Source organism: Myodes glareolus, chromosome 16 (genome assembly GCF_982192425.1).
Source record: "Myodes glareolus chromosome 16, mMyoGla1.1, whole genome shotgun sequence".
Lineage (NCBI taxonomy): Eukaryota > Metazoa > Chordata > Mammalia > Rodentia > Cricetidae > Myodes > Myodes glareolus.
In genome coordinates, this window is record NC_142041.1 from 60,831,696 (window position 1) to 60,857,683 (window position 25,988).

The 25,988-nt window shown below is 40.5% G+C and overlaps 1 pseudogene; it reads left to right on the forward strand.

Moving 5' to 3' along the window:
* Positions 1-20,002: 20,002 nt before the first annotated feature.
* LOC148119592 (Nuclear RNase P) lies at positions 20,003-20,243 on the forward strand (annotated as a pseudogene).
* The last annotated feature ends 5,745 nt before the right edge of the window (positions 20,244-25,988 follow it).

The window sequence follows — 25,988 nt, forward strand, 5'->3', positions numbered from 1 at the left end:
ATAAGACAATTATATTTTCTTTGTTTTGTCATTTTTTTTTTGGTGAGACTAGGAATTGAATCCAGGACTTTATTACTGCTAACTGTGCAGGGTATCTATTGCCTGCTCTGTTTTCCATGTCTTTTTATGTTTGAGAATTTGGTATAATGAGTTTGGATCATACTCATTCTCTCCTCATCTAACTCTTCATAGATCCACACACACCCAACTTTGTGTCCCCTTTGCCTACCCATCAAGGGCAATTTTTGCTTCCCCAACCGTCTTGGAACTGTGGTCTTCCACTCGAGTGGTGTCAATTTACCAGGGTGCTACACACTTGGGGAAAATTGGCGTTTCCTTTCCCAGTAGTAAACAATTGTCTCCTCAGCTAAGGGTGGAACTTTATACCTAACTGCTCTTTCCATACTAGGGTTTGGTCTGGCTTTGGCTTAGATCGGTCTGTGCATGTTGTCACACCTGCTGTGAGCTCATATGTACAGCTGTCTTGCTGTGTCCAGGTGGCACTATTTTTTTAGTCATCTACAACCACTGACTCTTTCACCTTTTTAGCCTCCTCTTCTTCAATGAGCCCTGAGACTTGGGAGGAGGGGCTCAGTATAAATGTCCCATTAAGGGCTGAACATTCTTCAATCTCTTATTCTCTGCATTATACCCAGTTGTGGGTCTCTGTGTTCACCTTCTACGTCAAACAGAAGCTTCTCTGATGAGAGTTTAGGGGTATTGTAATCTATAACAGTAAGTTATTAGATTTTTTTAATACCATGTCCATTTAGCAGAATAATAGCGGTAAGTTATACCATAACATCTATGACCTGACTAACTCTAAGTTCTCGGCCTAGTAATGGTGCCACATAAGGGGTTAATCTTATGGACCAGGATTTAAATCCAATCAGGAAGTGTTCAGTTATTTCCATTCCGTTCATGCCACTGCTGCACCAGTGGGCATGCCTTGCCAGGCCAGTCATTCTTGTGTCTTGCAGGGATCACAGCTGGGAATGACTGATGCTTATGTTTCTCTTCCAATAGCATGCATAGTACTTTCCACTACTAAGAAAGCTAGCCAGTGGGTAAGAAGTTGCCAGATCAGTAATGGGAGCTCACTAAGGCCAGCTGAACTGGCACTAAACGAGCATGTGATCAAACCAGACTCTCTGAATGTGGCTGACAATGAGGGCTGACTGAGAAGCCAAGGACCATGACACAGGGCGTTGATTCTACTGCATGTATTGGCTTTGTGGGAGCCTAATCTGTTTGGATGCTCACCTTCCTAGATGGATGGAGGGGGGAGGACCTTGGACTTCCCACAGGGCAGGGAACCCTGACAACTCTTAGGACTGGAGAGGGAGGAGAAGTGGGGGGAGTAGGAGGGAAATGGGAGGAGGGGAGGAGGTGGAATTTTTTAATAAATAAATAAATAAATAGGAAGCTGCCAGATCAGTACCTTCTTGGTTTCTCCACGCTCTGTGACTCAAGTTTGCAGTGTTTTTAGCAATAGGGTCTTAACACTCACGTGTTAACTTAACAGGACAATAAGGAGGCTTGTCCTGTATAATGTTAAAGGATTTGGAAACTTCTGTGATCAACAACTCCATAAGAAGTAACCTATTCCTGGGACTGGGCTTTTCATTTGTTAACCTTTGTTGTTGTGTATGTGTGTGTATGTTGGTGGAGGGGTTACTACTATGTTATAGCTGCATATTTATGTGTGGGTATAGATGTATTTTAGGAAGCCTCTTTAGTAGTAGGTTTCCACTTCTTAATGGCAAAATTCTAATGAATTTTATATCTCTAAGTTCATTTTAAGCATAATGGATTCTTCCAGTCTTCTTCTTGCTTCATTTTTTTAAAAATTGTGTTTACATTTCTCCTAAATTCAGGCTTGCATCAGATGGTCTGATTTTAAAAGATGGTGCAATATTTCATGACTGTGTTTCACTGTTATTGGCAAACAAAAGAGAGCCCCAAACTCAAGTGGGGTTGGATTTTTATAGTAGCAAAGGCAGGGGCAAGAGATTTCTAAGGTTCAGGACCCCCAAGTGGCTGACATTTGTCTATGGGCATTCTGGTGAAAAGCAATGGGTGTGTGCTGGCAGGTGATCCTATCTACAGTGGTTGAAATCCTAGGAATTTCCTTCAGATGGTCTGTTCCTGGGTGGTACCTGGGTAGACTCAGTTTGTGGTCTTTCTTGGAAGCAGGTATTGTCTTAGGATAAACTATTGAGACTTGGCCTCTGTTGAACTTGTCATGACTGGGTCCTACAGTTGTAGCCAGTATCAAATTAAATAAAGAGAATTGCAAAGTAATTCCACTAAAATAAGGGACAAGACAAAGATGTTCCCTCTCTCCATACCTATCAGTATAGTACTCGAAATCTTAGAGCAATAAGACAACTGAAAGAGATCAAGGCTATACAAATTAGAAGGGAAGAAATCAAAGTGTCTGTATTTTCAGATAAATTATAGTATGCATAAATGACCCTGAAAAATCCACCAGAGAACAACTGTAGTTGATAAGCATTTTTAGCAAAGTAACTCATAAGAAGATTAACTCGTTCAGTCCCAGTCCAACTGGCCTTGGTGAACTCTCATTAGATCAGTCCCCTTGTATCAGTGGGTGAACACACTCCTCATGGTCCTGCCTTTCTTGTTCGTGTTCTCCCTCCTTCTGCTCCTCATTTAGACCTTGGGGGTTCAGTCTAGTGCTCCAATGTGGGTCTCTGTCTCAATCTCCATCCATCGTCAGATGAAGGTTCCCTCTGGTCTTGCCTTCTTTGCTCACGTTCTCTTTCCTTCTGCTTCTCGTTTGGACCTATGGAGTTAAGTCCAGTGTTCCAATGTGGGTCTCTGTCTCAATCTCCATCCATCACCAGATGAAGGTTCTATGGTGATATGCAAAATATTCATCAGTATGGTTATGGGCCAAGGCCGGTTCAGGCACCCTCTTCTCTGTCCAGAGAACAATCTGGGTATCTCTCCTTGGACCTGGGATCCCCTTTATAATCAAGTCTCTTGTAAACCCTAAAATGACTCCCTTAGTTGAGATATATACTTCCCTGATCCCATATCCATCCTTCCTCCCTACCCCCATCTCAATCTCCCGAGCTTTCCCCATTCCTCCCCTACTCCCTTCTCTCTAACCTTCTCCCCTTCCAACAACTCCCCCTCCCCATGCACCCACGGTTGCCTGGCACTCTTGTCTACTTCCAATCTCCAGGAGGATAACTACATGATTTTCTTCAGGTTCACCTCTTTATTTAGCTTCTCTAGGATCACGAATAATAGGCTCAAAGACCTTTAATTATGGCTAGAATCCACTTATGAGTGATTCCCTGAATGTGGCCGGATTCTCTGAATGTGGCTGGCACGGGGTCTTTCTGAAAAGCCATTGACAATGACACTGGGACTTGTTTCCTCTGCATATACTGGATTTTTGGGATCCAGTCTGTTTGGATGCTCACCTTCCTGGACCTGGAGCGAGGGGGGAGGAACTTGAACTTCCCACAGGGCAGGAAACCCTGACTGCTCTTAGGGATGGAGAGGGAGGACGAGAGGGAGTAGGGGGATTGGGAGGGTGTTGGGAGGAAGGGCGGAAATGAAAACTTTTATTAATTTATAAATTTTTATAAATAAAAAAGAGGATTAACTGACAAAAATCAGCAGCCCTCCTATATACAAATGACAAATAGACTGAAAGAGAAATCAGGAAATGTTGTGGGAGTAACTTCCGCTGCCTCAACCAATAGTCGCTGAAATACGAGCCCACAGTGCAGCGGGGAGCGACTTCCGCTCCGTCAGCCAATAGCTGCTGAAATACCAGCCCACTGGGGCGTGGTATATTTCTCTTTTAAAAAGAGAAGCAGATCCGGATCAGGCCCTCTTGGTTCCGGCTCTTGGTTCCACCTCTTGGTTCTGGTGCTTGGTCCTGGCTCCTGCTCCCGGCTCCTGCTCCTGGCTCCTGCTCCCAGTTCCTGCTCCAGCGACTAGGCTCCCTTTCTGATGGTTTATGGTGTATGTAAGTTTTACCCCCCCAAAATAAATAACCCCTTAAAACATAACTGGTGTGGGATTGATTCGCCGATAATTGACGCCCAACGTTTGGTTTAAGAACCGCCCCAGCCCCCCACCCCCAGCTCGGCCTCCCAGGATACACAGGTCCGGGCAGTCTCTGCCGGCTTACTTTGCCCTGTTCGGCACGGATTTTTAAATTTTTCCTTGCAACGTGAGTCAAAGAGCTCACAGCACAAGCTCCCTTTGAAGTTCCAGCAAGCTGTTTGAAACCCCTGCCATCCGCCATAACTGATTAGGAGTGCTGCAAGCAGCTTGACCCTTAATCCCAGCACAGGGACATGGGGCCCAAAGCACTAGGCCTCTTTAGCAACAGCGCAGTGGCTGTGTCACGACCCTCTGCATGCGGTTGAACAGAGCAGCAGGGCCTTGTTTATTGCCTTGTTTATTGGCCACTAGAAGCTCTCTAACCTTTTGTGATCTGTGGATTTAACCTCTGGATTTGAGTGTATATATTCTAGAGTTTACTTCCTGAATCAACACCACTGCCACGTGGATTCAGGTGTGCCCCAACTCCTACTGGCAGGCAACGGTCATTACAGGTAAGATTTTTCTTTTCGGTTGAAAATAAATACATGCATACATATATACAAGTACAATTTCCTTTGATTGAAAATGTCAGAAAATATTACTATGCAAAAGTTCAATGGTTTTTTTTAATTGCGCTATGGAGGATATTCTGAAGGATGTCTCAGGTATTCCTCTTACTTTGTTATTCCTGGGATCTGTTGCTTTTCTGGTGTTTGGCTATTTTATAAGAAAGATACAGTCCTTACAGACTGAATCTACAATGCTGAGGGCAGAGATTAAAACCTTAAGAACAATTTAGACTGATACCAACCTCCTCAAAAAAGAGTTTGGAGATTTCAAGGAAGAAACTAGATCAGAGTTTGGAGTTTTCAAGCAGGAGACTAGATCAGAGTTTGGAGTTCTCAAGGAGGAGACTAGATCTTTGCTTGATATGACTCAGTCGACTGACCAAAATATCAAGAAGGTACAGTCTGATATTGCTTCTTTAGAAGGGAGCTTCACTGCTCTGAAGGAGGGGACAACCAAAATGACTCATAACCTCCAGTCCATGACTGTAAGTGCTGAAACATTAACTGAGAGGATTATAAACATTGAATGTGAAAATCGAACTTTATCAAAAGGGTATGATAGATTAATTGACAGAATTTCCATACAAGAAGGCACAGTACATGCCATGAGGATTATGTCCAAGGAGGATATCGTATCTCTAACGGACTAGCTCCACGCCTTGGAATTATCAATGAAGGCGATTGTGTCCAAGGAGGAAATAGTGTCTCTGACGGACAAGCTCCATGCCTTAGAATCGTTAATGAAGGCTTTGGAGCATAATACTGGACAGGAGATTCAGGACTTACAGAAGGCAATGGTGAGCAGATTTAATAAGATTGAGGAAATCATAGACTCTGATGAACAGGAGCAAAAGGTAGAAAGGCAACCTTCACCTCAAAAAACTTTCAGTCTACATAGAGTTATACCTGCCTTTCCAGTAATAACATCAGAAAAGAAAACTGGCTCCAAAACCCCTAAGGTCATTAAAGAACATACATGAGAGCCTATACATATGAATGATCTGAAAGAATTTAAACAAGCAATTGTGAATTACGGACTACATTCATCCTTTGTTAGGGAGATGTTAAAATCCTGGGCTCTGAGCAACAGGGCCACCCCTCAAGATTGGAACCAGCTCACATCAGCTGTCCTCAAGAACGGACCTTTATGGCATTTCAAATGCCTATTCAAACAAGAGGCCAGACTTTTACAACAACAAGAATCAGCGAAAGAAATTGAGGTTTCTCTAGATCAAATTCTAGGGAAAGGACCTTACTCTGATCCACAGGAACAAGCTCTTTATGATGAAAACATTTTATCCATATGTGCTACAGCAGCTCTAAGGGCCTGGGACAGGGTTCAAGACTCAGGTCAGAGAGTAGAATCGTATGTCAGGGTCAAACAGGGTCAGAGAGAACCCTTTAGTGACTTTTTGCAACGACTAACTAAGGCTGTACAAATAGGGATACCTGATCCAGAAGCAAGAAATATAGTAATTGAGTCTTTGGCATATGAGAATGCCAATGTAGAATGCAAAAGGATCCTGGGGCCATTAAAGCTCAGATCAGCGCCTTTGGATGAATGGGTTTTACATACAATGAATGTTGATACATTTGATTATGGCAATGAAACATGGGTACAAGAAGCAATTTCCAAAGGTAAAAGGAGACATCAGATTACAAAATGCTTTCATTGTGGCAAAATGGGACACATGAAGAGGGACTGCAGACAATGGAATTCCAGGAATAATGCCTCTTCTAGGAATAACAGGAATAGGAGGACTCAGCCTTCAGGTTTATGTAGGAGATGTGGAAAGGGCAGGCATTGGACGAATGAGTGTAGGTCAACAAGAGATAAACAGGGCAACCCGTTACCATCGGGAAACTCAATAGGGGGCCTCTTGAAGGCCCCATGGCAAATGTGGTCCAGTCATTTCCGATCACTGCAGAGAACATGCCTCTTTAGGGAAATTAGAATGCCCCATGCCTGCTGTTAAAAGCAATAACGGCCTGAAGGATGAGTTAAATGTGGTGAATGAATCAAGAAATCTAAGAGGACAAAGTAAACGAATATTCTGGCAGACTTCTATAAATGAACAAAGACCACAGCTAAGAGTGTGTGTAAATGGCAAACTTATTACTGGCTTACTGGACACAGGTGCAGATGTAAGTATCATTACTCCAGAGTCTTGGCATTCGCATTGGCCTCTTCAGGAGGTAGATATTCAGTTCTTAGGAATTGGAACCCTATCTCGAGTAAGACAAAGCACGAGATGGGTCAATTATATAGGTCCAGACGGACAATTAGGAAAACTAAGGCCATATGTAGCAAACATTGCAGTGAATTTATGGGGCCGTGACCTATTGCAGCAATGGAATACCCAAATTAACATTCCTGCTGCTTCCAGAGCCTATATTTCTGAGGACAATATTACAAGATATTACAGATGGCGGAAACAAGCCATTAGAGCTATACAAGAACACAACACAATTGATGGCCCTTCAGAGGTACCAACAGCCATGCCTCTACAATGGTTGACTGTGAAACCAATATGGACTAAACAGTGGCCTTTAGCTGAGGAAAAGTTACAGGCTTTAGAACAGCTGGTACAAGAGCAATTAGATGCTGGACATATAGAAGAATCTACCAGCCCTTGGAACTCTCCTGTGTTTGTTGTTAAGAAAAAATCTGATAAATGGAGAATGGTGACAGATCTTAGAGCTATCAACAAGGTTGTTCAACCTATGGGCCCTCTGCAATCTGAAATTCCTCTGCCCTCCCTGTTACCAAAGGGATGGCCTCTTATAGTTATTGATCTGAAAGATTGTTTCTTCACTATACCATTACGAGAAAAAGATAGAGAAAAGTTTGCCTTCACAGTGCCTACCTATAATAACTCTCAGCCTGCAAGGAGGTACCAGTGGACCGTCCTCTCACAGGGAATGTTGAACTCTCCCACCCTGTGCCAATATTTTGTAAGCCAACCATTGAAAATTATACACAAACAATTTCCTAAGTCCATAATATACCACTATATGGATGATATCCTGATATCTGATCAAAACAAAGATACCTTAGAAAGGCTGTTTGAAGAAGTAAAACTAGTATTACCTAAATGGGGATTGCAAATTGCTCCTGAAAAAATTCAGAGAGGAGATTCTGTTAATTATTTAGGTTATAAAATAGGCTTACAAAGAATTAAGACTCAAAAGGCACAAATCAGGAGAGACCGGTTACGAACTCTTAATGACTTTCAAAGATTATTAGGAGACATTTCCAGTCTACGACCAGCTGTTGGGATAACACCTGATCTAATAATTCATTTAAACAAAACCTTAGATGGTGACAAATATTTGAATAGTCCCAGAGAGTTAACAGCTGAAGCAGAAAAGGAACTGATGATGGTTGAGGAAAAATTACAGGAGGCACATGTAGATAGGGTGGATCCAAATCTTAGTTGCATTCTAGTTATATTGCCTTCCAGAATTTCTCCTACAGGAATTTTAATGCAGAGGGAAATACTATTTTAGAATGGATCTTTTTACCACACAAACCAAGTAAAAAATTAAAAACTTATGTGGAAAAAGTCTCTGAATTGATTATAAAAGGAAAACTGAGACTTCGTCAATTAGCAGGTATAGACCCAGCAGAAATTATAGTGCCTTTCACTGCTGATGAGATAAAAAAGTTGTGGGAAGACAATGAGCCATGACAAAGAGCTTGTGCTAATTTATTTGGGAGAAATCAATAACAATTACCCAAAAAGCAAGAGACTTAACTTTATAAAGAGAACTTCTTGGATCCTCCCTCAAATTGTCCGTGATGCTCCAATAGCCGGAGCCCATACATTTTATACCGATGCTAATAAATCAGGGAAAGCAGGTTAAAAATCAGAAGAATTGAGTAAAGTAGAACAAAGTCCTTATGATTCTGTCCAGAAGGCAGAATTATATGCCATCCTTATGGTGCTTAGGGATTTTAAAGAACCTCTTAATATAATTACTGACTCAAAATATGCAGAAAGAGTTATTTTGCATATTGAAACTGCTGAATTTATACCTGATGATACAGAACTGACCTCATTGTTTATCCAGGTACAAGACATGATCAGAAACAGGCTCTGCCCTATGTATATAACGCATATCCGATCCCATACAGGTCTGCCAGGTCCTCTAGCACAAGGTAATGCAGATATTGATCAATTATTGATTGGTAGTGTGCTGGAGGCATCTGAATTTCATAAAAAACATCATGTCAATAGCAAAGGCTTGAAAAAAGAGTATTCTATTACATGGCAACAAGCTAAGGAGATTGTAAAGAAATGCCCAACTTGCTCTTTTTATAACCAAACACCATTGCCTGCAGGGACTAATCTAAAGGGTATTAAAAGGAATGAAATTTGGCAGATGGATGTGTTTCACTTTCTAGAATTTGGCAAATTAAAATATGTACATCACACCATTGACACTTATTCAGGCTTTCAGTGGGCAACTGCTTTAAGCTCAGAAAAAGCTGACTCAGTAATCACACATTTATTAGAAGTTATGGCCATTATGGGTATACCTGCACAAATAAAAACAGATAATGGTCCAGCTTATGTATCTAGGAAAATGAAACGATTTTTTGCTTATTATAATATTAAGCATGTTACAGGTATACCATACAATCCTACAGGTCAAGCAGTTATAGAAAGATCAAATCATACTCTAAAGGATATGCTAAACAAACAGAAAGGGACGAAAGATACCCCCAGAAATAGATTGCATAATGCTTTATTAACCTTGAATTTTCTTAATGCTAATGAGAAAGGAACAACAGCAGCAGAGAGGCATTGGATAATGGAAAAAACTTCTGAACTAAACCAACCTGTTTATTTCAAAGATGTGCTGACCTCTCAATGGAGGCCAGGAGATGTGCTACGTTGGGGAAGGGGTTTTGCTCTTGTTTCCACAGGAGAAGAAAAATTGTGGATACCATCAAAATTAATAAAGGTTCGATTTGAAGAGGAGAAACCTCTTGGAAAGGAGAAATGACAGCTCATCTACAATGATGATATTCATACTGGTGGTTAGAAAAACATATAGAATGGGGGCAGGGTTCTGTTCTTATCTCCACAGGAAAACACTGATTTTTGAAAAGTTCAAGGGACCCTGGATATCTGCATACTGACAGATGGAAAATAATGGCCCAATAAGGACTATCAAGAAAACTGAATAGGTTCTGTAAGTAAAATATACTAAATCATTTTTCTAAATTTATAGAGCTGGTTTTAGAGTTGAACTCTGGCTCAGTCCCTCTCTAATTCCAAGTCTGTTGTTAAAAGAAAAACCCAGAGTTTCTGGAGTTTCTGTCTCATGTCAAGAGCCATGATATGGGACAGAAAGGAATATGAGTTTAGAAAACACCTTTACTTTTCTTCATATCTATCATACCTTTCATTAAATATATCTATCATGTCTTTTATTGAATATATGTATGTCTGTATATGTCTATATGATTAATATATGATTATATATTACTATAATCATATAATATATGATATTAATATATGATTAATATATATGATTAATGTTTAAGTTTTCCACAATGAACAATAAGTTTTTCCTGCAGTGACATTTGAAGCTTCCAGGAAGAAGATGGGGCCCCATAACAACAAGTCCACCTGGTTGATATGACATCATGATACTGATAGCGCTACTACAAGACCTGTTTTGGGTACCAGCTTCACAAGACGATTCCAACGTGGTTAGCTGAAATGATGCACATCTTGTACAACATTCTGGCCAGTCCTCCACAAAATACTCAGAGACTATTTGCAATTTTAAAAGACATTGATCTTGAAATTTAACCATCATTTTGCTTTCACAGGATCCTCCAGAAAGAACGTCGCCCCCATGACAGCTGGAAGTAATTCTAGAGAACGACGTTCCCTCTCCCAGTAAAGTTTGTCCTTGGGTTTAGGGACATCATTTAGGGGTTGGTTATAATTAGTATAGGGTTGAGGGTTGGGGGAGGAATTTTATAAGTGCAGGAATCCTTAAAAAAAAAAAGAGGGATAATTGGATTATGGGATAATAGCTTTGTACTTGTGAGTTATTGTTTTTAGACAAATATATTGGTATTGATTCTTATATATTGATACAAAGTTAAATTATGTTGACTATTTTATGCATGCATGCTTCTACCTCTGTTTAAAACATTTTTATGTATTGACATATATATATTGTATTGATATATGTATATTTTACCATATTGCATTGTACACTTCTACCTCTGATTAAGATACTTATATATTGTTTATGTATTGATATATATATATATACCATATTGCAATGTATAGTTGCACATTGTTTATATTTGGAGGTCATATTGTCCCCATTTATTGCACAGTTGTTTGCTATTTCAGTCTTTAAGTTAGATAGATATTGAGAATAATATAGATCAAGAGTCATCTAAGTTTGTCATTTACAATTAGACTAATCAGGTTCTTTAGATACATAAAGATTATATTCAGTATAGATAGATAATCTTCAACCTCTTCAAAGAGCTGTAGAAAATGTCCTTTAATCTAACTCAGAGTTCTGTGATAGGGAGACACAATCGCTCCTGGCAACACTGATCTATTCCCGAGAGAATGTTGAGCACCAAAGACACTCCACCTGGAGCCTTTCTTCTTGCCAGAACTGGCCTTTGGGTAAAGAAATGCCCATACCTCAACTACTGACAGAGTTACAGAGTATCCATAAATGGATAAAACAGGACTGTCATATCCTGCCAAGACAGGATAAGATAGTTTTGAAAAGTTCCTTGCCTTTGAAAATGGTATGTCTGTTACGTTAGGCCTTAGCCAAAGTTGGTTGCTTCAATGCTGCAAACGTGATTTTGGGTGTTTGCCCAGGTAGCCAGTTGTCTCTGTGATTTGTTACATGTTCTGGAATTTTGATTGCACTTCCTAATTACTTAGGTAACATTATTTCCCTTCTCAGATCTTTGATGGGATTGAAGATTATATAAACGTAGTTACTTTCCTTTCATGACGTGGCCAAGTTATTTCTTATACAAGACTTAAGCTAGTTAGAATAGGATATTTGTATTTATTGTATATAATTGTGTAGGTTTGTACTTGCTGTATATAATTTCATAGTAGACTTAGAACTCTCTTACTTAAACAAAAGGGGGAGGTGTTGTGGGAGTAACTTCCGCTGCCTCAACCAATAGTCGCTGAAATACGAGCCCACAGTGCAGTGGGGAGCGACTTCCGCTCCGTCAGCCAATAGCTGCTGAAATACCAGCCCACTGGGGCGTGGTATATTTCTCTTTTAAAAAGAGAAGCAGATCCGGATCAGGCCCTCTTGGTTCCGGCTCTTGGTTCCGCCTCTTGGTTCTGGTGCTTGGTCCCGGCTCCTGCTCCCGGCTCCTGCTCCTGGCTCCTGCTCCCGGCTCCTGCTCCAGCGACTAGGCTCCCTTTCTGACGGTTTATGGTGTATGTAAGTTTTACCCCCCAAAATAAATAACCCCTTAAAACATAACTGGTATGGGATTGATTCGCCGATAAGGAAATGAAAGCCTTTCAAAATAGCCTGAAATAAAATAAAATATATTGGAATATCTCTAACAATGACCAAAGTTTCAAGTCTTTGAAGAAAGAAACTGAAGAAGATGTTTGAGGCCGCCAGATATAATGATTACCTTATTTGTTCTATTATAATAAAAACTTGGAGTCGGAAATTAAGATGAAGACCTGAAAAATCCAAGAAAAGTGGAGCAAATTGACTGATCCTGTCTGCAAGTTTTTCCCAAACCACGAGCAGTAGAAAATCCACAGAACTCCTCTTCACTTCCTGTCCCATGTTGCTTCCACCAAGTCCTCCAAAAATGTTATGGCTATTCCCAGTCATTCAATCATTGACTCTGTCATTTGATTCAAGGTTGCTTTATTGGCACAATGGATTGACTATATGGACAAATATCCTGCAATATGTCTCCTTTTTTTCTGTAAATAATAAAGGAAGATTTTAACTCTAACAATGCAAAACTACATGCATAGAATGTCTGACAGAATTTTCTGTGAAGAAGGAATTTTAAAGGACTGTCCTACCTTGTCTTGGTAACCTTTGTGGTCTGTGTGTGTGTGTGTGTGCGTATGGCGTGTGTGTGTGTGTTTATCCTGTTTTAGTTTTAGTTTGTACATGATACTGTCAGTAGTTGAGGCACAGGTAATTCTTTACCCAAATGGCTAACTTTGCCACAGTGAAAGCAAGCTCCATAAGGAGGTACATTGATGCCCATCACGCTTTTATTAAAACATATTGGCGCTGCCAGGAGCAGATGTACCTCACTGTCACAAAAAGCCTTACATTATTAAAACATTTTAAATCTCATATTCTGTAGGTCTTTGAAGTGTTTGACGATCACTTATCTATCTAAAATATATCTCTGAATGATCTTGAGGATATACCTTACATGACTATAAATTTACTTGCAATAAATGATTATTAACCTGTACTTCTTTATTATCCTAAGTAGCTTTCAAGGACTAGAACTTCACATTGCATTTTTAAATAGGCCGCACAGGTACAATACCTAAAGGAAGAAATAGAAACATAAAATACAGTAACACAATAACCTTAAATTTACATCAATATATAAAAATATCTTTAATAATAGTGGAAACATATATATATGTATATATTAACAAAATAGCCTTAAATTTGTATCAATGTACAAAAATCCATACCAAGGTAAGATATTTAAGACTAGTAGCTGTTTTTCTAGCTTGAAAGTAGATATAATAATCTACATTTTTATTTTATTATTTCTGTACTTTCCTTTTTCTTTTAATAATAATATTCCTGAATATAACTCCCATTGCTTACTTTCCTCTCTGACCATGACCAATAGCAACTTGTGATATCCCCTCTAAATGATAACAGATATCCATTGAACAAGCAAAAACCAACTACTGTGCCTCTTGGGAATGTGAGTGTCATCTTCCTAAAATTACTTCCTGCTGTCTAGGGACAATGACATCTTTAGGAAACCCTAAAAAAATGAGGGGTTAAAGGACCACAATCTATTAAATATACCTGGGATACACAAACTTAGTACCTAGTTATCTGCTTTAGACTAAAGTCTGAAATTACATACAGGAAGCTAGATAAAGCCTATTTCTAGAATCAGTAGTGCTCTGTACATGACCATTAATATTATTAGAGAAATATATATAGCATATATACATTTATACACATTATATTAATCTTATTAGTTTTGAGATAATATTTATACCTAAAGAAAAGTTTTAAAGAACCAAAATAAAACCAAAAGATTAAGATATTAGGGGCAAAAGAACAGTCCCTAATTTTGATTTTTCTTCTGTTCTATACTAGTTGGTTCATCTGACATGACACAGAGATTTTGAAATTTCCTTTAACAAACGTGCTTGGATTTAGAGAAGGAAAGAGCCGTGTTCGAACTCCAAAGCCAGCTTTAGTTTTTAGTTGAACTAAGACTACAAAGTGACCTTATATGTCTGTAGAGAACAGTAAAGACAAACATTGGGAAGATTTACAAGATTTTATCCTATTGGAAGTATGCTGTATCATTAGGCCAAATTGTTCTTTTTTTATAGGGCATTGTCTCTGGATCATTCATCCTACATCTTCATCTTCAGCTGTCTCATTTGCCCACCTGTCTTTAGGTTCCTTAGCTGGATATATTCATTCTCTTGGAAAGACAAAACCAAAACCTTTTTCCAACCTTAACTTTGGAAAGTTTCCTTTTTTGCCAGGTTGAATTGACGTACTGTTTAATGAACTATCTTCTCTCCTTATCAAGATGTCTCTCATGTTCGAATCTAATCTTTATTAACTTTGATGGTATCCTTAGTTTTTCTTTCCTGGTGGGACAAAAGCAAAACCTCCTCCCCAATGTAATATATATCCTGGTTCCCATTCTGAGGTCAACACATACTTAAAGTATACAGGCTGATTTGGTTCAGTGGCTTTTGTCTACTCTCCAATGTTTCTCCACAGTAGTTGTTCCTTACTAATCAACATTTTAAAAGACTAAGCTAATAAGGCATTGTGCAATCTCTCTCTGGGAGTCTTTACTACCCCTTTCTATTTATTGGGCATATCTTTTAAAGCAAGATTAAATCTTTCTTTAGCAGCTTGTTCTAAATGATTATGTGGTATACCTATAATATGTTTTATATTGTAATAAGCAAAAAAGTGTTTCATTTTACTAGAGACATATGCTGGAGCATTTTAGGCTCAATTTGCACCTTTATGGCCAGAACTTTTGATAAATATGTGATTACAGAACCAGCCTTTTCAAAACTCAAAGCAGTTGCCCATTGAAATCCTGAATATGTATTTATGGTATGGTTCATATTCTTTAATTTTCCAAGTTCCTCAAAATGAAACACATCCGCTTGCCAAATTTCATTTCTTTGATTACCCTTCAGATTACTTTTTGCAAGTCGTGGTACTTAGTTAGAAAAAGAACAAGTCAGCACAGTGGATTGGCTGTACAGACACTTCTGTAACAATTATAAGATGAAAAGATTTCCCATGCTCATATATCAGGAGTGTTAACATAGAAACAATGGCCATCCTACCAACAGCAACGTAAAGATTCAACACAATCCCCATTAAAATTCCAACACAAATCTTTAGAGACCTCCATAGGATAATTTTTTTTTCATAGGATAATTTTTAACTCATGGAAAAACAAAACAAGCCCAGGATAGCTAAAACAACCCTGAATGATAAAATTTTGACCATTCCCAATTTTAAGTTGTACCATAGAACTATAATAATGAAAAATTGCATGCTATTAGCATAACAGCAAAAACGTTGTTCATTGAAATTGAATTGAAGACCCAGACATAAATCCACACACGTATGGTCACCTGATTTTTGATGAAGAAGCCAGAAATATGCAGGGGGGAAAAGACAAAATCTTCAATAAATCATGCTGGTCAAGATGGATGTCTGCAAGTAGAAGAATACAAAGAGATCCATACTTATCAGTCTGCCCAAAACTCAGGTACAAGTAGATCAAAGACCTCAACACAAAACCGGATACACTGAACTTGATAAAAGAGAAACTGGGAATGGCCTTGAATTCACAGGCTCAGGAGACAACTTCAAGTTCAGACTCCTTTGCATCTCAGTTCTCAGGCCATGAAGTGAACTCGGCTTAATTATTCTTTTCCTGCAATCTTTGTTGGGTTGTGTCCTTTGTTTGCTTGGTCAACATTTGTTCTTTGATTTTTGCGTTAGTGTCTTTCTGTATCTCAGGCTGGTCTGGAATGCACCAAGCAACTAGGGTGGCCTCAACTCTCTTGTCTCAGTCTCCAGTTTTGTAATTAATTACACAAGTTCACAGAACCTGGCAAAAAATACTAAGAAAAAATAGTTGGTTTAGGATTATATAATGTTCGCCATCATGAGTAAAGGTTTTTTTGGTAGGTATTATCAATATATGTATCCTTCTATTTATATTATCTATTCACCCAAAACACCAATATTTCTGTATTTAAATATGTTAGGATTGTATCTGGAGATCTGGAGAGCGTGTTCAATGGTTAAGAGGAATGGCTTCTTTTCCAGCTTCCCAGTACACCCATGCAGGTCACAACTGTCTGTGACTATAGTCTCATGGGAGCCAATGCCCTCTTCTGGCCTCATAGGGCAGCAAGAAAAAGCTGATTCTCAGCTCCTCTGGTAGTTATCCATAAATGCTAGGAGTTTTCCTTAGATCATTTGGTCCCATATTTTGGTTTGATGGTCCTTTAGTAAATTCAGTGGGGCTATTCTGCATGGCTGATTTGGAATTCTTTTTTTGAAGTCCTTTCCAATCAGTTCTGAAGGTTGTTTTTCTTGGGCTAGAGTTACTTCTCAATTGCTCAATTAGCATGAAACTCTGTGTTAGAGATTACATAAAGCAGACACGTCTTATCCTCCTGTCATTCAAGTACCCACAAGGAGAAGACAGGAGAATTGTGAGTTTAGTGTCATCCTCCCCCTCTTTCTCTCACACACATACACACTCTCACACACTCCTTTTTGTTAGAGAATTTTACAAGGTTTTTTTATTTCTACTTCTTACTTTAGTCATTACCACAATCCTTGTGAAATGTGACACCAATTGACCCACTTTCTCCAAGATCTATGATCCATCAAGCACTCTAATAGAGACACTTGTATATATTTTATTTTATAACCAGAAATATATGGACAGGGATATAAGAATATTATTTGAAAAGACTTGAATAGCATTAAGATGTTGAAAAAATTGTCTATGGAAAATAATAAAATTTTGTATTTATTTTAGAGTGTTGCAAACCTGGACTTTGAAGCTATGCAAAACTCTTGTGTTTGTGCCTCCGCGGGGGGGGGGTATAACTCAGTGGTGGAACCCTTGTCTAGCATGTGTTAGATCCTAAGTTGAATCAGTACCTAAAAGAAACAGCAAACAAACAAATATCCCCTTGCCTTTCTGTAATGGTTAAGGAGATTGTTAGGATGTTGAAGTCTTGGATGTAGTTTGCCTTCATTTGCCGCTGGGGAATATGTTGTGGTCTGCTCTTTGCCCTCTCAACTTAATTCATCCTTTGCCAGTTACATTTTTCCTCAGTCGACTAGCGGGTGAAACTGATAAAAAGCCCTTGCTTGAGTCAACACGTCTTGCATAAGTGGGGTTGATTTACTGGGACTCTGTACAGTCAGATATCCCAAGGGCTCTTGCAACTAAATTTGTTCAGAAGCTTCATCAATGTTGATTATACCCTAGAAGCTACAGCATAAGAATTTTGATTTAATTGCTGCTAAAGTCTACCTATTTCTTCATGAGGTATTTTGTATAAACCATCACAAACCAAGACAGAATAAATTACTACCGAATGTAACACTCTTCTGTAGAATTAATTTGCATGGGTCATGTCAAGGTGCCACGTGATGCATCCCAGAGCACACTTCTCTAAACCACATGCTGAACATATAGGCAAAGGGTGGGCGGACTGGGCAGTCATCTGCAAGAGTATCAGTATCTTCTGTGCGATCAAGGGAACAGCAGGAAGAGTGGTAGAAGTTGAGCGATGCCACCAAGTAAGTTCCACATGTGTGCTAATTATAAGATGAACTACCCTAAATCCAGCAGGCAATAAGGAAATCGGCTCAGAGATAGGGCAATGTGGAAATAACTGGAAAGATAGACTAGGGATTAAGAACTGAGGGGGAACATAGTCCTGATTTCACAGCCGTGTCTAGAAGCTTTGGATCCAAAAGATGTATGACCAAAAGCAAGCTAGTTAAAAGTCAACAGAAGTCTTGAAGAGGATGTCCAAAGTTAAGCTGAGGTCAGCACGGGTTGAACGGACGCTGTCTTCATTCTTTTACCTATCTTGTCTTCTAGGTGTTGGAGAACAAGTGTGAACAGGATGGCAGTCATTGCTTGGGTCTCCATCTGTTAAGAGGGCAATCTCTTGAAGCTTTTCAGGAAAAAAAATATAACAAAGGTTCTAAGTTTCTTTTTGAGTTCTATCACCTCAGATCAGGTCATATGACTAAAGCAATTGTTGACAGAGACTCATCCCATCTCTTGACCAACAGAGCTCATCTCTAGATGTGGTGTTTGCTTATCATAAGGTCCTCTTGGGCTGGTGGGAACACCAGCACCAAACAGCACACTAAGTTGCTTAAAAAGTAAGTTTTATTTTCCTTCACAAGAATTATGTGTCAGAATATTTGAGTAGTGAGGATCTCTCTGTAGGGAGAGGAAAAACAAAACATGCCTTTAGAAATAAATATTTCCCTTTTTCATAATACACTTCATTCTTTTTATTATGGAAATATCTTACTTTCTTTAGAAAAACTATGAGTATTCACAAAAGCATAAAGAAGAAAACAAATTTTCGTATAATTTTTTACCATTCTTACTATTCTGAGATGCTCTTGCTGGTTTGTTTATGTCGGACTCTCCTGGCTGCTAATGACAGAAACCCATGTTGATTTGACTTAAATGAAATTAGCAATTCATGCAAAGCACCCAATAGGCTGAGGACAGCTTGTTGGGAGCCACCTGGAGGCACAGGTTGGTCCTGCAGTTTGGAGGTATACCTGGCTTAGCCATGTGGGGCTGAGCACCCTTGCCTGCACCCTTGCTTGCACATGCTCAGACCAGCAGAATGGCATTAACCAATCAGGACAGCGTTCAAGCCTCTCCACCTTTTAAAAGCAGCTGCCTCGGGACTCTACTTCCGCTCTCTCTAAGCTTTCTCTCGTCCCTGCTCTATCTTCCCTTCCCCCAATTTTCCTCAATCAAAGGGCTCCGAATAAAGATGTGACCAGGGAAGGAATTCTCGTTTTTGGTGGCGTTCATTCCTGCTGGTCAGGATGCGCCCCTCAACTGGTGCTCGAAACCCCGGGACTCCGAGGGACCCTGACAACTACGCCGGGGGACCCTGAGAAGGAAGCGCCCAGCGACGCGCTGAAAGCCCGGGAGAAAAAGCCGAAATCAGACACCAGGACACAGAGAGCCGTGAATTTCAGAACTCTGAACACGTGGAGCGGTGAGTGACGTCAGTTAAATCCTCCAGAAAGGGGAGGAAAAGAAATGAAAAAAGGATAGGCCTAAAAAGAAAAGAAAATACAAAAAAAATCAAAGTTAAGGTATCTGAAAGAAGGTACAGAAAGTAACGGGGAAGAAAAATCCCTTAAGTTCAGTGCAGGAGGAATGTAAATAAAAACAACAGCAAAAAAGGCGAGGTTTACGGTTGGGAGATCCGCGGCTTCCTCCGTCCGTACTCGCTGTTAGAGACCGGGGCAACAGTCTCGTAGGGAGGCGGGTTTGATCGTGTTCGAAGACTGCCTTCCCTATTCTTAAAGAGCCACAGAGCTTTTGGAGGTGATTTTCGCCTAATTTTGTTAAGAGAGCTCAGTCTCTGGCTCTCACGTACAAAAATTTTGATTGAGGAAATGGGCTGGCACGGTGGTGCACACCTGTAATCCCAGCTACTCAGGAGGGAGACACAAAATTGCACTGGAGAGTGCTAGCTCGTTCGGGAGGCGTGGCCATGCTAACCAGTTGCTGGCAGGGAGTTTGCTGGAGTCCACAGAGGCCTACGAAAGGCCAGGTCACTGTGGCGACATGGGCAGGCTAAAGTCCGTGTGACATCAGAGGCTATATGTCCCGGCCTTCTGGCGGGGCTATGGTTTTTGGAGGACTTTTTCAGCACCTGAGCGGACTTGCCTGACTGAGGCAGAAGCTGCGTGGTGAGCAGCGGCGCCATAGAAGGCAGAGAGGAGCTGAATCGGCTCTGCGGAAAAACCGCGTTTCCATAGCAACATGGGCGAGCGGAGGAAGCTCACTGGCGGGGCCACGTGCTGAGTGCTCGTCACTCCCCGGCCCCTGGGAAGGTCTGAGACTGGGGCCCCCCTGCGGCCCTAACCGGGCCCTCCACGCGCGCACCGGCCGACCGGGCAGGAGAGCCCCCCCCTCGCCGGAGCTTGAAAAAGACTCACAGTCGGCGGTGCGAGTTCATTGCCTGAGGCGAGGCAGGGTGCACAGATTGCAGATACAGGATAACCGGCGAGCCTCGCACGGCCCGGGGCAGAGCCATGCCTTTGGGCCATGCGGAGCGCGCCACAATGGGCCTCAGAGAGACGGAGCTGTCGCCGTCCGCTGCTGCTGCCGCCGCCCTCAGCCAAGGTCGCCAAAAATTCAGTCAGATAAAAACATTTATCCCCCCAAAATTCACAACGTCCCTTTGTCAGCAGGAAGTAGTCAGATCGAATGCCGACGTCCATTTTCCCTCATAAACTTCAGGCAGAACTGGTCCTAATTATCATAATAAAGGCGCGTCAACCTGGTTACCATTACCTATTGCCTCTGGCAACGGGTGGAATAAAACAATGCTACCTAGAGGTTTTTCCATCTGAATAGGGGAACTGGAGAGATGGCTCAGAGGTTAAGAGCACTGACTGCTCTTCCAAAGGTCATGAGTTCAATTCCCAGTGACAACTGTTTTGGTTATTAGACAAAGAGGGGGACTACCAGTGACAGCTTCCCCCAGAGAAAGGATTTCTCTTGCATTCTTTACACTTAATTTTTAATTCAAAATTTTGCTGGTACAGGCAAACAAGATTTGCTTTTTGAAGCAGAGACCTACAGGTCTCTAAGTTCAAAACCAGCCTACTTCCAGTACTGATTGTGCTGAATTTTTACACTGAGAGTTTTTAGTACTCTTAAATGTTTATTTGGGAGGAGAGTTTTGTTTATGTTTTTCTAGGAATGCTGACATACATCTGGGTGCCAGCAAGACCGACCAGAGAAATGAAGGATACTGCTGTGGAAGATTCATGCGGAGGCAGCAGAGAAGACCTTCTGGGCGGTGTCAAGAGCAACTGTTTCACGTTATCGCCTTGAGCAACACCCTGTGCAACCTCTTATCTCTTAACAATTTTCTGACTGACTCTATTTTGCCTTTTCCTTCCTTAGGAATGGGTGGGAGCAGAGATATTCTTGGCATGCTGTGTATAGGTGGAAGAGCTGTATGTCTTTGATTGGTGTGCTACCTGCTAGCCCACGTGAGGAGGGACAAGGTCTTTGTGGCACAGGCCTTGGCAGTCTTGGTATGTGTATCCTCACCCCAAGTTTGACTCTCAGCTTCAAAAGAGCTCATAGGCAATTAGCCATGCATAGCCTTTGCACCCTCTAGGGACCAGATAGTCCCACGGCACAGAGGAAGGTACGCATAGGCGGAGGGTGTGCAGACACAGCCCTAGCACTCCCAGGGTAGTGTCCCATTGCACGGGAAGGGTGTGTCTTGCTTTTCTTTTCTTTAATCAGTCCACACATCATGAGGTGGGGACCAGATTGGAAAATATTTTTGCCTTATTGCTCTTAAAGACATTAATAGGGGGAGCTGTTGGGAGCCACCTGGAGGCACAGGTTGGTCCTGCAGTTTGGAGGTATACCTGGCTTAGCCATGTGGGGCTGAGCACCCTTGCCTGCACTCTTGCTTGCACATGCTCAGACCAGCAGAATGGCATTAACCAATCAGGACAGCGTTCAAGCCTCTCCACCTTTTAAAAGCAGCTGCCTCGGGACTCTACTTCCGCTCTCTCTAAGCTTTCTCTCGTCCCTGCTCTATCTTCCCTTCCCCCAATTTTCCTCAATCAAAGGGCTCCGAATAAAGATGTGACCAGGGAAGGAATTCTCGTTTTTGGTGGCGTTCATTCCTGTTGGTCAGGATGCGCCCCTCAACAGCTGATGTGAGAATGGTAGGGATTCAGAAAATTAGGGTGTCGGAGGTTTCACCCACACCCCTTCTTGTTGTTACCCCCTGGCTTTCTCCACATCCACATCATACCGTGTGCCCAAGCATGACACCACACCCGTTACAATTCCATCCTCTCTTCATGAAAACAGTCCCAGGTTCTTTTCAGGGTCAACTTGCTTTCCTGAGTTCATGCTGGTCCATTTGTGGTTCAGCCCATGTGGTGAGGAGTCACTCACCTGGGATAACTTGGCTGCTAAGATTCAGTCTTAAGTGAGAGTAGTGGGTCATTCATCAGGGAAAGAGGACCAGGGTCCACTGGATGTGTGCCCAAAGTATACTACTACCAAAGTCCCCTCCTGTGTTACTACATTATAGATTGCATAATGCTTTATTAGCCTTGATTTTTTTTAACGCTAAAGAGAAAGGAATAATGGCAGCAGAGGGACATTGGATAATAGAAAAAACTTCTGAATTAAATTGGCTGGTGTATTTCAACGATGTATTGACCTCAGAATGGAAACCAGGAGATGTGTTACATTGGGCAAGGGGTTTTGCTCTTGTTTCCACAGGGGAAGAAAAGCTATGGATACCATCAAAATTATTAAAGATTCTATTTGAAAAGGATAAACCTTTTGAGAAAGAGAAATGACAGCTCATTCACAGAGCTGGCAGCCATACAGGTGGTAAGGAAACCTCAAATAGTTTTGGGGTGGAATTCTATTCTTGTCTTTGTAGGAAAATACTAGTCTTCAAAAAAGTCAAGAGACCCTGGACATTTGGATGCCTAAAGAAGAAAAAAATAACTATTCAGAAAGGATCACCTACAAAAAAGGAATATGACTTATGAGGGCAGGTCATCTGAGGGTAAAAATTCAACATATATATATATATATATAAATTCAGAGTTTCTCATGTGAGGAGTCACTGGCATGGGACAGAACAAAGAAAGATTTTAGAAAAAATTTTATTTTCTCCATACCTATTTTGTCTATATTGTATCTTCTGTTGAATATATATCTATATGAATATTGTTTAAGGTCTTCACAATGAAAACTTTTCCTGCAGTAATCTTTGAAGTTTCCAGGAAAAAGACGGGCCTCCAGAACAACGACTCTACCTGGTTAATATAATGTCATGATGCTGGTAGCGCTACTATAAGACCAGTTTTGGGTACCAGTTAGCTGAAATAGTGCACCTTCTTGCAACATCCTGGCCAGAACTCCAAATAAGAACTTCAGGAAAAAAAAAAAACTATTGACTACTCAGAGTCCATTTGTAATTATACCAGACAGTAATTTTCAAAGGTAACCATCATTTTAGTTTTACAGGATGCCATAGAAAGGGCATCGCCCCCACAATAGCTGGAAGTAATTTTAGAAGACATGGCCCTTTTCCCAACAGTTTGTCCTCAGGGTTAAGAACATCATTTAGGAGTTGATTATTACTGGGATAGGGCTGGGGGTTGGGGTGGAAATTATGTAGGTTCAGAGATCTCTTTGGGAAATAATAGGGAAAATTAAATGGGATAATAGGTAGATTAGTGTGAGCTTACTCACACTAATAATAAAAACAATAGTGAGTAATAGGGTGAATACTTGTGAGGTTTTATAGAAAATTTACCTTGGTATAGATTTATAGATTCTTGTGTATTGATAGAAATTCAAATTATATTTGTTATATTGAATATAATATGTTCCTATTTCTGTTTGCAATATTTATACACCTATGCAAAGTTATTTTGTCAGATTGTATGCATGCATGTTTCTACCTGTGTTTAAGACATTTTATATATTGATTCAATTTTAGTATATAGTTATCATATTTCATTATGCATTTCTACCTCTGATCAAAATACTTGTATATTGTTTACATGTGTTACTTGCTTAATATTATTTATGCTGTCTGTAATTCTAATTTTTATACTTGATATCTGTTCTTATTGTTTATAATTTTGTATTGGTTTGGAACTCTCTTATTTAGACAAAAGGGGGAGGTAATGGGGAATCTCCTTCAGCCAATGGCCTTTGAGAGGCTGCGCCAGGTTGGGGCATGGCCTACAGTACCAAAAAACTGTGATCCTGCCCGGATGCCTCTCTTCTTCCTGTGGCCACACCTGGATGTCAGACCCCATTTCTATTTCCTCCTTGTGATTTGTGGGTTTCCCTTTTAATAAAGAAGAAAACCTTAATATACCCTATTTGGAGACAGTGTGGGACTCCTTTATTCACGTCCCCCCCCTCCGTCTGATACCTTCTGCTTCAGTATTACTCATTTTTAATCCGTGTATTCATCAGTAAATTCTTGAACTCGTGGTTTGAATTTGGAATGTTGTTCATAGGCTCGTATGTTTGAACACTTCGTCCTCAGCTTATAGTCCTGTATGGAAGACTGTAGAGCCATTATAGAAGTGGGTCACTGGAAAAGGCCTTGAGCTTTCATAGCTTCTCTCTACTTCCTGCCCAATTCTTCGTTTCCTGCCTGTGGCCACAGTGTGACAGGTCCCCTGCAGAACACACACACACACACACTGCTCTAACTTCTCTGTCATGCTGAACTCTACAGCTTCTTCAACTGCAAGTCCAAATAAACTCTTCTTTCTTTAACCTGCTCTTGTCAGGTCACTTGTCACAACGGTGAGAAAAAGCAACAAATATGAGTTGTTCTACTTAACAGTTCTGAATGGTGTTGGAATGAATGCAGGAATTCAGAATCCTCAAGGCACATGCTTCAATGACTCTGGAGTGAAATCACACGGCAGTCGTGATTTTAGCATTTCTGAAGAGTCTCTGTACTGTATTCCATGACTGATAAACCATTTTCTTTGTCACTAATAGTACGGGATTACAGTTTCAGTACATTCTCACCAATACTTGCTGACTTAAAAAAAAAATAACAACCATCCTAACTGGTGTGAGCTGACTAGATCACACCACTTATCTAAAGAACTGGAGAAAATTCAGCTCATAGGACCAGAAAGTAGAATTGTTATTTCCCAGCAATCAGGGCTAGGGTGGGAAGGAGGAAATAGTGCCCAGGGGTCAGAAAACTATAATTAAACAAATGAGTAAGTTCTAGAGAGGTGCTGTACAGTGTGGTACCAGTAGCTGACAGTATGGTGTTATACATGCAAGCATCTGCTAAAGAGGATAAATATTGCATATTTTTATTTAATCATGAAGAAAGAGAAGGAAGAAGAGCAGAAGACAGCAAAGGAATACAAGTGCATTATGGGTAGTAATGGACCAATTTATTACTTCAACCAGGGTAACTATAAGTGTACATGCTCAACTCATCCAGTTGTATTCATTAAATATATTTAGGTTTTAAATATTAGTCACTTTCAATACAACTATATAAGAAGATATTATCAAGAATAAAAGAGAAATTAAAAAATAATCAAAATTTTAAGAAAAGTTTAAATCACACTAATGATTTAGTGGTGGCTTCCTATTTGTGACTCGGACTTAGCATAGCATGAGCACCGCCATGTACTAACCTCCCATAATGCTTACTGTGAGTCTCATGTGCAGATGCAGCACAGCTGGAAATATTCAAAAGCTAAAGAGAGCTGGGTATACATGAAGTTGACTAGAAGTTCCCAGTGTGGGGAATTGCCGTGCCTGTAAGCAACAAAAGGAAAATTTCCTACAAAAGGAAATTCCTTCCCATAAAGGAAAACAGTGATAAGTATTCTGACATTTCTATGCAAAGAGTGTTCCTATGTAAAGCAATAAACACGGGCTGATGCCTCCGGTGGCTGATTTCACTGATGAGCAGAGGGAAGCCTGGAATGTGGATGGTTTTATAATCTATCACTTCAGCTTGCTGATGAGCTGCTGATAAGACACATCAATTTGAGATGTTCATGCCTAAGAATAGAGCTATCCCCTAGTCAGTGCTGGCCTTTAGATACTGTTTCTTTTATACTCTGATGGCAGCTGAGTGTCTGGGATCATCATAAATCCACCTAGAAAAAAAAAAAGGAGCCTATGCCAGGAAGGAAGGCTGACTTTGTGTTATAAATCAGTGCCCATGTTGCTCTGACTGACTGGCTTTC